The sequence below is a fragment of the Pseudopodoces humilis genome, chromosome 12 (genome assembly GCF_049639895.1).
Source record: "Pseudopodoces humilis isolate 2021_Gansu_Grassland_sample_001 chromosome 12, ASM4963989v1, whole genome shotgun sequence".
NCBI lineage: Eukaryota > Metazoa > Chordata > Aves > Passeriformes > Paridae > Pseudopodoces > Pseudopodoces humilis.
Window position 1 is genome coordinate 7861127 of NC_142211.1, and position 12753 is coordinate 7873879.

Here is a 12753-nt window from a genome sequence, read left to right on the forward strand (position 1 = left end):
GCTTCTGCCCTCCCTAGCAGACACCTGTCTTCTAAAACCAAGACACCAGTAATCACCTGGTAAATTTCCCTGTTTTACTAGCCCTGGAGGTGGCCTTCTTCCTTTCTTAGGATTATTTTGCAAAAAAAGCACATATTTTTTAACAACTGGTTTATTAATTTCTGTTATCTTGGGGCTCACTATATTCCTTTATAGACTAGTTCCTATATTCTCTGTTTTCTAATGTGTTTCCTGATGTTTTGTTCCATTATCCTATACATTAATTGTGGAGGTAGTTACCTGCCCACATAAGGTTTCCAAACACCTTTTAATGATGGGGATAACTGCATGTCCTGATTACTATAATGCTGTGTTGCACCAAGTTGGTTGTTGCATTTGCACTGAGTGGTTTTTCCCTGTGCTCCCCCCAAGTTTGTGGTGTTAGTTCCTTCCCCTTGCCCCAACCTTTCGGTTGTATCCCATTGGTTGTAGTTCTGTTTTCCTCCTCCCCTTTCCCCCCAGTTTAAAATATCCCGCCACCTACTGTTCACTCTCTCTTCCCGCTGGAATTAGTTCCATGAATAAACTGTGGGACAGCGTCCCATGGAGAAAGAGCCCCCTTGTTTGTAACCGTTGTCCCTTGTCAGATCTTTCCCCCCCCGCCCCAGTGGACTGGGCTCTAGCCGGGTAAACTCCAGGGAGGGGGAAAAATGAATAAGACACTATAATCTGGTTTTTGTTCCAGGACATTCAACTTTTTGTTAGGTATTAGAGCAAGGATATGTTTTTCAGCAACCTCTTTAGCTCTTTTGTCAGCTAATTGATTCCCTGTATTAACTGGGGAGTCTCCAAACGGAAGGGCTTTACAAGGGCATCACAGCCACTTCTTTTGGCTTTTGCACACTGTAGTAGTTGACTAATGTCTTCTTTGTGCTTAATAGGAGACCTCTGCGCTGATAACAATCGCCTTTTCTTCCATATGGCTCCACAGGGGTGTATTATTCAAAAAACATATTTTAAATTAATCTATATATTTACCCTTTTCCTTTCAGTGATTTCTAGCACTTGGTGTGAGGTCATTCATTCTGCCTTTTGTGCTGATGTGTTAAAAGGTAAAACCTGGGCTTCTACTTCCTGAGTTGAGGTTCCCACTACATACCCAGCTGCTTATAACATGCTGCTCCCATCAGTGTGCAGGTCTAGTTCTGGGTCCTGGATGGGATCTCTCAAGATCTGGTCTGCCAGAACACACTTGTGTTGCTATATTTTATATATTAGTAAAAGCCTGTATGCACAAACCAGCCTTTGAAATAAGTCATGATATTAAGGGCTAAAATCCTTGAAACTTGCCTGCAGAAGAGAGAGTAAAGCAAAACAATATTCTTGTGTGTAGGAGAAAAAATGTAAACTGTGTGTGTTAGCCAATAGTAGCTTGCTCTGCCCGTGGACCCTGTAAAACCCTATAAAAGGTGTGCTAAAGACAGAAATAAACAGCGTTCACAATTACTTCTGTGAAGACTGGTGAATAGCTCGGGGGTCCTTCAACATCTGGCACTCCGACCAAGGACACCCCTGTGGGCAGAGGGGCTTTTTTAGCGGAGTGGATCTGGGTGTTAGACGTCGTGGGCTTGGATCGGCACCGGATAGGCAGCCTGAGCACGGTGAGACGCGGAGCGGTTGGACGTGGAAGTAAGGCTGCTGGGGGGGGCCCAGGCAGGCAAGGGCGTAGTAGAAGGGTCGCAACCTTCCCCCTTGCGGGTTGCCGTCAGCATGGATGTGGAATTTGCGGCAGCAGATAAACTGCTTCTCTGCATCCTCGTTAAACGAGGCGAAGCAGCCCAGGAAAAGGACCTGGATATGCTCATTATATGGGCTAATTGTCATGGGCATTTAGTAGTGCCATCACTGCTTTTTGCGGTGCAAGAACGGACTGATATATCGGCTCTGATATGGGAAACGGCAATTACGGAAAAGAGCAAGGACACTGTGTCTCTCGGTCGAACTTGGCAGATTGTAATTAATACCTTAAAATCACAAAAGCGAGATATGCTGAGGCTGTGAGCTCCGTAATTCTACCTGCGTCACAGCGGCAGATGCCTTTACCTCCCACTGCTGCAAGCACTCCTATCTGTGCTGCTCATGGAGAGAGGGAGGGAGAGTCAAAGAGAAGAAAATAATGAGAAAAAAAAAAAGTTCCACAGCAAACGCTGAAACAACGAACAGAATCTGTTCAGTTATGGCAGGATGTGATACATCCAGAAATATTTGCTTCATTTTTGGAGTCACTTTTAGCATTACAATCTTATTTAAGTTCCATCTTTACCACCCTGGAAGAAAAGATGTCGTTCTAATTAGGAACGGCGGGAAAGAACGACACAGACTCTCAAGGGAGTCAGAACAGGAGAATATCCTAGTTTATTGCTCCAGGCCTGTTTTATAGACAGATACGTGGAAAGTACAGAAAGGAAACTCTTATTGGTTCGCAAACTGCTACATTACCATCATTGGTCAGTGCCTCACCACCCCCCTGACTTTCTCTTGCAAGGAAAACAAGGAATAGAAAACAACACCTGCAAGGCTGTTTTGTGTCCCTGAGGATTGTTTTGATTCCTCCTTAAAACTTCCCAGGCTACTTTCTCAGGCTGGACTTGAGAAAGCTGTGCGGCCTGTAATTTGTACGGGCACTGTGGTTCAGATTTAGCATCCATAAAAAGAAGCCGAATTTAAATTGGTTTCCACCCGAACCAGGGGGACATGGGGGAGAGAGGTGGGTGCAGAGAACAAAGGCACCCTGGGGGTAGAAGCAGCGCAAGAAAAGTTCCAAGGCCACGCTGATAAGCTGCAATGATCGCCGCTGTTAGCACCTGGCCGTGAGAGACTTTTCGTGTAACATCACCTGCTTCTGTAAAATCGTGCCCTCTTTTCCTCTATCGGCGAACAACAAGAGAGATTGAGAGAAAAAACTGCATTTATTAAAGTTAACTTTGTGAGGTTTTTTTTTTTTTTTCTTTCTCTCCGTTTTTCCTCGCTGTGAGAGTATGTAGAGAATATGAAGGAAAATAAGAGCAGAGCTGCAGCAGCAGCAGGGCGGGCAGTTCCCCCCCCCCCCCCCCGCTCCCTCTCTAAGAAAAAGCATCAGGATTGTACCTAGTTTGTTAAAAAGTCATGATTTATTGGGTTTTCAAAATGTTTTTATATATCCATTTTAGAGTTAATTTTGTGTTTTAAGTAATTATGAGTTTATGCAATTGCAGTTTTTAGGATTTTACTAGAGAAGTTATTGTGATTCTTTGAACGATTAAAAAAAAAAAAAAAAGAGAAAGTGTTTAACAGAAGTTGCCTTGCAATAATTGGTTTTAGAACCCAATGTTAAAACATGGTGTGATTTACAGCTTCTAGGAAAACCTTCCAATTAATGTTATCTACAGAAGAGATTTATGGTTTAAAAAACAATTAGTTAAGAGAACTTTACTGTACAAGACAAAGTTAAGTTAAAGCATATATTATCTATTTGCTTGTTTTTTTCCACAATTTTAATAAGGTAATTTTAATGTGAGTTCTTTTGTTATATAAAACACATATAACTGCATATACACCAATTTGGATTTTGGGTTTTAGTTTAAGAATTGGACTTAATGTTTCTGAAAAAATGTAAATGTAGTACTTTTCAAAAGTGCTACAAAAGCTAAATGGCAACCTGCCAAATCCTGTGTTGTTGTGGTTTTTCTCCAGAAAAACTACACTTTAAAATCCTAACCAATTTAAGCATATACTAGGTAAATTCCTGTTATGAATGAATATTTTTAGTAACATTTGCAGTTATTGTGGGTTATTCTCAAAGCGAGATGACATAGAATTGTGATGTATTTGTTACATTTTTATAATCTTTATAGTGAATCCATGTTATTGTTATATTGTGTTTAAAAGGTATATATCAAACTTTTAGTTGCTTTTTTGTAGTAACAGAATAAGATTAAGTTATGTTTTCATTTAATATAGATTAAGTGTTAATAGAATTAAGGATAGTTGAGTTTTATTATGCTTAGGCTTGAATGTTTTTTAAGTTAAGTTTTCTAACTTAGATATTCTTTTAAGGTTAAGTTTGTTATTTCCTTTTGTCATAAATAATTATTTTTAGGTTTAAATATTGTTTAATTTAAATTGTTTTATGTTTTATTGGAGATACTTGTTTAAACTGCAAAGTATAGTTATTTTCCTAGAGAGATGAAGACAGCCACAACTGAAACAGCAGTGATGGAACACTGGTGAACACCTGTTTGTGGATGGAGGTGAATGCAGTCTGTGACACCCTTGACTTCACCGGGAGTTCTATTGGTTGTTGCAATCTCTGCAGTTTTTGTTTGTTATAGCTTTCTTATTTTTCAGTGTTTCCAGAATTTTAAGAAGATGTATCATTGTTGAAGATCAGCTGCCATGGGAGAGGCTTCAGATTAAACCAACTGCTGCATGGTTTAATTGGTCTGGTACCTGAGGCTCCTGATCATTTGATTTGTACAAATGCGTTTTAACAGTTTGCTGTGCTGTAAGCATCTCATAGCTGCTGCTATTGAGAACCTTGTTCTAGAAATATGTTAAAAGGCATCTTTCCAGTTTAAAGCCAGGCCCTGGCCAAGCCTTGACTTTACCTGGATGGAATGTTTGCCAGCAGATCCAGATGTTTTTTGTACCAAAAGAGTATTTGAGTCACTTTTTGACTCAACAATTTGACCCCATTAATATGACAGTTGGATCAATTTTGAAGTGAGCTTGGAGAATCATTTCCGGAGATGATTACCCAATCCTTCACTGATTTTTTTTGTTTCTGTTTGTTTGCTAACTATGGGATGCTGGTGCAGTGTTTTAGTAATTAATAGTAGTTTTATATTACATATGTTATTAATAATGTTTATGATTTAATTGATTTTTAACTGTTATAAGTTCTTATTCATTGTGTATATGGTTTTGTGTTGATGTTGATGTTTATAACAGAAGTACATCTCATTTTATTTTTTTTTAAGAAAACGGGGGAAATGGATGCCCTAAAAGCATCTAATTAGTGTAATTCATTAACTTCAAGGGGAGAAGTGTCTGTGTTTTGTTGGCAGGTTCAAAAAGGTCACCTGTCCATCTGACCAGACTGTGTGCCTCTGAACACACGAGATCCAGTGAACAGAGATGTCATCACACAGCCTTGGTACTCCAGACATGGATCAGAAGTGAACCTGTCAGGACACAGTTGTGTCTGAACACTATACAGACAGTTTACCAACAGAACTTTTATGTTGTTATTATGATGTTGTGTCTCTACCAATTTTTCAGGTATCCTTTGTTTTAAGATTTAGAAGGATCTGAAGAACAACCTGAACATCAAAGCCCTCAGTCACCGATCAGCTGCCAGCTGACATCACGGGAGCAGTGAACGTTCCAGGACTGAATCGTGTTAGAGAAATTCTGTAGAAGATCTAAGAAGTGTAGAGACTCCATTTAACTGTATATAAAGCAAATTGTAGTTGTGTGTTTACCCTTTCAGCAAATTGCTTTCACGCTTAGACTACATATATACCAGAGCACGTGTGTTAAAGGTAGCTAGATAATAGTTTAAGATAAAGAGTTTAGCCTGTGTAGCAATTGTTATGTTAGTATAAAGTATAAGTATTCCCCCTTCAAGAGGTAGTGTAAGCATCTTTGAAAGTTCATTTAACGATTGAAGTTTTAGCTGTGAGTTTGTAAGTATGGTGTCATTTACATGGAACAAACTGCTTACGGTAATCGTGATGTTTATAGTCATGACCAACTGTCTGCTAACCAACATCCAAAAGCGACAGAACATATGGGTCACTCTGGCACACTGAACTGGCCAAAGGTCAATGTGTTTGAGCCTAGCCACCCCTGGAGATCCTTTCGCACCTATCTCATAGGAGTCCCTGAATGGGATCCTCCAGCATTTAAAGGTTTAATTAGTAATGAGACTCAACTGAATCAATTGGCAATGTTGCAAGAGTGCAGTCGCACTGTTGGCTTCACATTAAGACAACTTGAAGCCTGTTGGCAAGCAAAAATTACCAAAGTTCTCAATGTTACAACCCTCAGAAGAATTAGATTTGTTAAGTTCCACCAATACCTCAGGTGGATGGATAATGTTTGAACCCCCGACAAAAAGTCATTCTAACAAAGTAATGTAGCACTGAGCTGCAGTCAACCCTATAGCTGATCTCATTACTACCATTAAAAGTAAAGCCTTTATTTGTGGTGCAATCTCATAGGACAATTACCAAAGCGATTACCTAGTTCCATATTCCTAATCTGTGGAGATAGAGCATGGTATTAGATTCCTGCTAGTCCACATAGAAGACCCTGTTATCTTGGGAAACTTAACTTTGTTCCACCCAAGCCTACATCAATTGCTGAATGTAGCTAGCAAAATGAAAAACATCAAACAGTCAAAGTGAAGCCTGAATGAATTAAAGCCTAGCCACTCTAAAAAGGCTCGCTTGCTAGACTAAGAAAGAATTAAATTTAATATCCACAATGTTAAGTGAGCTTTCAGCCGATGTGAGTAGTGTACATCATGCAGTATTATGAAATCGAGCTGCAATTGACTTTTTGCTCTTAGCACAAGGACATGGTTGTGAGGAGTTTGAAAGCATGTGCTGCTTGGATCTTACTGATCATTCAGCTTCCATCCATAAGCAACTGCAACAGCTACAGGATGGGTTACATGCCCTGAAGGAAGATAGTGACCCCATTGGAAGTTGGTTCGCCAGGTGGGGCATCACTGGATGGTTGAGGTCTCTTGTGCTAGAAGGGGGATGGACTTTACTTATAATGTTAATCGGGATGACAGTCTAAGTTGTATGATATCCAAAGCCTGGTTTGTGCAAAAAGAGAAAGGGGGAATTGTTGTTATATTTTATATATTAGTAAAGGCCTGTATGCACAAACCAGCCTTTGAAATAAGTCGTGATATTAAGGGCTAAAATCCTTGAAACTTGCCTGCAGAAGAGAGAGTAAAGCAAAACAATATTCTTGTGTGTAGGAGAAAAAATGTAAACTGTGATTGTTAGCCAATAGTAGCTTGCTCTGCCCGTGGACCCTGTAGAACCCTATAAAAGGTGTGCTAAAGATAGAAATAAACAGCGTTCACAATTACTTCTGTGAAGACTGGTGAATAGCTCGGGGGTCCTTCAACACACTTGTTCAATGGTTACCAGGCAGTCATGGCACAAATGTGTCTGAGCTTCTGCTGAAACCAATAGAAGGCCAGGTTTAAAGTAGTCATTACCTTAAATTCAACATTGTCCCACTCCAATAGAGCAACCAGGTATTTCAGTATCCTGCTGGCAATATCCAATGTCCTCCTTTCTGTTCCAAACCATCTATTACCATGTGGGGCACTGTCGCCCTGAGAATCAAGCCTTTCAATATTGTTTTCATAATTTCTAGCCACTTTCCCAGGAAAGTAACAGTAAATATAGGTGTTTATACATTCCATTAAAGATATGCCTTTTGATGGATGACTCTTTTGGCCAGTGTGTTGTGAGGTCCCTCAGAGAAACAAAGATCTAGTTTCAAATAAGCATTGTTAAAGTGGAGGCAGGACCCATTGTGAGGGGTGGCCCAGGAGTTCTGATTGGGTTTGAGCCCCTGGAGTTTCTCCCTTGTTGTGTTTCTAGTGATCCCTGACCCTAAACTACACCCTACTTTTGTCCCTCAAAACCCCTGACCCTGCCTTTGTTCAGGGCTCTCTGTCTCTGAATCTGATTTTGTTCCCATAATGAATAAATGGTTTCATGAAGAGAAGCCTGTCTCATTCCTGTCCCATGCTGGTTGCCAGTAACTGTAGCTTCTCTGAACATGATCCTGAAACAGAGAAATTAAGAATTAGAAAGAAATGCTTGACTAAAAGGGGTGTCTGACAAAAACCATACCCTGACACCCTAATCCACAAGAACAGGAAAAAGAGTCAGACTGCAAGATGAGATAAGGAGCTGGAATACACAAACAAGATGCAAAGACAAAGGCACCACAGGATAAAGGAGATTCCTCAGACCCTAAGCCGGAAGAAACGGATTTGAAGTCCCAAAAAGCGGCCAAAGGACTGAAAAGGGCACGGGGCTAATTGTAATATGAAGTGAAGACAGGCGGGGTTAGGAAATTAATATGTATTAGGCATATCGTGTAAACCTGCTCTGTAAAGGATAAAAAGGGAAAACCCAATCAAAAAGGTGTGCATGCTTTTTGGAGGAGATATCCCCATGCACCTCAGCGCTGAATAAATTCATACCTGCTCTTATAACTACTCTGCTAGTTATAGAGTCCCTTTATTCCGCACATCATTTTGGCGAGCCAGCCAGGAGGGTCTCTGCCTGTGGGAGCGGCTGAGGAACGGATTCCCTGGCGCGCCCCCAGGACTTTCCGGGAGGGACACTGAGCCTCGGTTCGCTCACCGCAGGGACAGACAACAACCTGCCAGCCTGCGGATAAAGGTATGAATTAAATATCAAGGGGAGGGCTGCTGGTAAACCGAACAGAGACGTCTGTCATACAGCACAGCCCCAGTGGGCTTGCAAGCAGCCAGCCAGGAGGGGCCAGAAACAGAGGGAAAGGGATTGATCCTGGCCAATAGCGCAGCCGACAAGGGGAGGGTTCTCGCTGAGCTGATAGAGTAGCCCGCTAGCGACTCTGGGGGTGAGTCGAGCGAACACTTGTTTTGTGTGAATGCTAAGTCTGGACACGCTGAGTCACTGAGTGTGTTTGGTGTGTGAATGAGCGAGTGAGACGCACCAGAGGTGCTGAGCGAGTGTGGAGCTCTATCCACGGTTCTGACCTTGGGCGACTAAGGCAGCCGGAAAAAGGCGAAGCGACTGGAATCAGTGTGGAGCAAACCCAAGTGTAAATGAGGAGTGTTGTGCTTGAGTGCGAAGTGGTTAATATTTGTTTTAACCGTGGGTAGACACTGGTATTGTTGCTTTAATAACCATCAGGGCATATGCTTCACGTGCAAAGTGAAAACTTTGTGTGTGAGCAGTCACATTGGGTGCCCACTAATTGCAATTGTGTGTGACAAGAATACTGGGAAGAGGCAGTGGAATTGTGCGAGGAAAAGTTTGGGTGGAAACGGGAAAGGACAAGAAAGGGAAACAATGGACAATGGACAAAGTAAAGAAATCCCTAAAGCAAATCCGCTAGGTTGTATTCTTGCACATTGGAAAAATATTGCTGGACGTGGCGGAATTGAGAGCAAGAAGGATTTAATCAAATTCTATAAGGACTGGTGGCCACTATATAAATTGGATGAGGGAGCGAAGTGGCCACCTAGTGGAACTTTGGACTATAACACGCTATTGCAGCTCATGCTCTTTCTCAGGAGGGAAGGGAAATGGGCAGAGGTAACATATGCTGATATGTTTTTCTCCCTTTGAAATCACCCCGAATGGCAGAGGGACTGTGGGATCAGGGCTCCCTCTGACCCTCTGGTATTGGCCCTGGAGAAGGAGAATAAGACTAAGAGGGGGAGGCTTAAGCGGTGTTGTTCAGCGTGTAGCATAGGGCAAAGATGCACAAAATCAGACAAGGCTGACCAGACTGTGGCCCAAGAACAAGATCTGGCAGACGATTTGCTTAAGCCTCCCCACATAAGACCAGAAAGGGAGGAGGATGAGGATGTGGACTCAGGGGATGTAGGCAACCCTCCGGTTGCACACCTCACTAGACAACAGACACACATATTACAGGCACCGCTGCAAGAGGCAGTGGCACCAGAGGGAGGAGTGGTGTTGGTTAAGGTTCCCTTCTCCACAATCGATTTGGAGGCATGGGAGAAGGTTGCTAAAAATTACCACAATGATCCAGTTAACACAGCTAAACGTCTGCGATATATAATAAAACAACACAATCCAGACTGGAGTGATATGCAATTATTATTGGATGCACTGACTGAGACAGTGTCGTGGTTTTAAACCAGTAACTAAAAAATTACTTATTTCTTGCTGTGAGATATGGATTACAACAAGAGCAAAACAGGATTAAAACTTAAAAGGAATAAAGAAAGTTTATTAACAAACTACAATAATAAGAACACCAGAATAAACTTTCAGAAAAAACCCTTTTTATCCCTTACTACCCACCATTCCCTTGTTCACATGACAACAGAGACAAAAACTTTAGAACTTTGGTGTTTAAAACAGTCTCAATTCCTGCTACAGTCTTTTCTTCAGTCTTTGTAGAGAAACAGAAGTATTTTTCTGTTAATTTATCGAGTTTCTCACAAGAAAACTACTTCTGTTATAGTTTTCTATTTCCCTGATGTCAGCTGCCCAGAACTGCTGTCATCAGAGCCCACTCCTCCCATTTCACCTCACTCTGAAGTGTGTATGGGCCATGGGTCTAGGGATGTCATTTTAAGGATGAGTTATTCAAAGGCAAAAGTCTTCTTCATCTGTCTCTGTGAGCTTCACTAGAAAACAGTTTTCTCATTGCCTCCCAAGGCTTCAGATCTTTGCTTCACTCTATTCTAGTACTTCACTGTATCACAATCACTCTACTTTTTATTTAAAATTTACACTTGGAACACTCTATTCCTCCCTGTATACTGTCATGAATTAAAGGAGTTTTTTCAAGACCTTATTGTCTATTTCCATAGCCTCAACAGAAAGGTATTTCAGCTCATAAAAGCATCTCCTCATTCTCTACCTTTTCTGAAACTTCTTTTTCTTTACTGTCTCTGAAAGTTTATAAAGTCTCTTTACATGTTGATCACTCTCTTTTCCTCTCTCTGGATAAAAGGATTAATCTGCAAGTCTCATCTGGGTAATGAAAAGTTTAAAATGTTGCCCAGGCTTTGTAGATGGTTCTGTGACTTCTGCCGGTGTAGGAGCTGGAGCTGTCTGCGATAGAAAATTCCTCATGGCTTCTCTAGAGAGTGTAGTCGCTGTCTCAGATTGCCGCAGGTCTAGAGCTTTTTTTTTCCTTTCTTTACTCGGCAGTCTCTGGTGAATTCCGTCACTGCAGCCGAGCCAGAACTGGCTTGGCCCGGCCAGAACCCGGGGCAAGCTCCGCAGGCCCCCATCTGCCCGAGAGATGCGGCAGGCTCAGCCCAGCCCCCGCCCGGCAGCATGGCCGGGCAGGGAACGGGAGGCTAGCCGGAGCTCGGTTACCTTTCACAGCCAGAAAACAAAGAGAACAAGAGAGCTCTGGCTTTACCTCTTAAGGTAGTGTCCTGGGGTGACTTTATGATACTGGTATCCCCAATCGTCTGGTTTATGTTATATATTAAGTTCTGCACCTTTAAGACTGGCTTTGAGAGCAAGAGAGGGGGAAGAAGAAGCGCGCAGTTTGTGTTAAGGAAAAACATCACTCCCACACATCCCGCTCCTGGACTGTGGTGTCTGCAGCACGGACAGACAGCGGGACAGAGCTTCTCTCTGGCTTTTAGTTAGTTTTAGCTAGCTGAGACAGAGGAGTTCCCTGGACCTTTGTTTGTTTTTTTTTTCCCAATTTTCTTGGATCTGTGCAAGCCTGCTCTGGACTGAACACCCAGCCAAACCCCGGGAGCTCACGCCTGTGGCCCACCGGGGCCTGGGCCTCGGCACTTTCCAGCGCCGGAGGGACTGATAAGAACCTGAGCGAGCCGAGCTACACCACATGAAAAGGACTTTTTCTTCCTAGACTTGCCATCCCATCGAACAGAAAGAGGTTTTATTATTTAATATTACTCAATTTCTGTTAAATAAACAGCTTTTTCCACTTCTCTCTAAGGAATTTTTTTCCTTTTCCCGGACCAGTTGGTGGGGAGGGGAATTTCCCTGGGGAAATCCCCATTTGGAGTTTTCTTTCCTAATTTGCCCTAAACTAAGACAAATACAGTTTTTTGGCGCCCAACGTGGGGCAAGAGAAAGTGGAAAAACCTGTACTGAGTGTTGGTTGTATTTATTCTGTATTGGGATAAAGCAGTCAGTAGCCATGTTGTTTGGATACATAATGTCTCTTGGGGTGGAGGCCTTCATGTGGACCTGGTCCCTAAAAGTTTTTGAGGTTTTAATACCTGTCTTTGCCCTCTTTCACAGTAGAGGGGCACGGATTAGAATGGTTATTGTGCTGGGCTCGGTGATAATGATTTATAGGAAGTTTATAGAACTACTGAAGTTTCTGTCAGGTATGTTTGGTTTATGGTTTCTTCGCCCGACCCTGCCTCCCAGTCCCAGTAGCACATTTTGGGAGTTTATTGGTAATTGCACACAGTTTGTTAGAGGAAGACCAGGGGATGAGGCTTTTCAGCCTTTTCTTTCCTTCTTCTCCTTTGAATCTGTTATGTCTCTCTTTGAGAATATCCAGTTTCCCCTGAGTGTTAAGGATACCACATTCCTGGTCACTTTCCTGGTAGTTCAGCTGTTGAGCTTCCTCTATATGGTCTGCAACTTCTCTAGAGTGAGGGCTGAGATATCCAGAGGAGCCAACGAGACCCCTGCCCCAGAAGTAGACTCAGGTGTGGGAAATCCTGAGTGGTGTAGAGAATGGGAGAGAATGGGCCGGACTCTGAAGGAATTTTCTGATCCCCCAGCCTGGGAATTTTCACGTGAACAAATTCAGAACCCAGATGAAGTAGGGAAATATCTGGAAGAGAATTGCTGTGATGATTCTAAGAAGAAAAATATCATTGCAATAAGCTGGGCCCTAGCGTATGCTTATCGCACGCTGCTAGATACTGTAGGGCAGGCAGATAAATCAGCAGCTACCCCAGTCACTCAGGCTGCAGCCAAGCCAGCAGCCAAACCA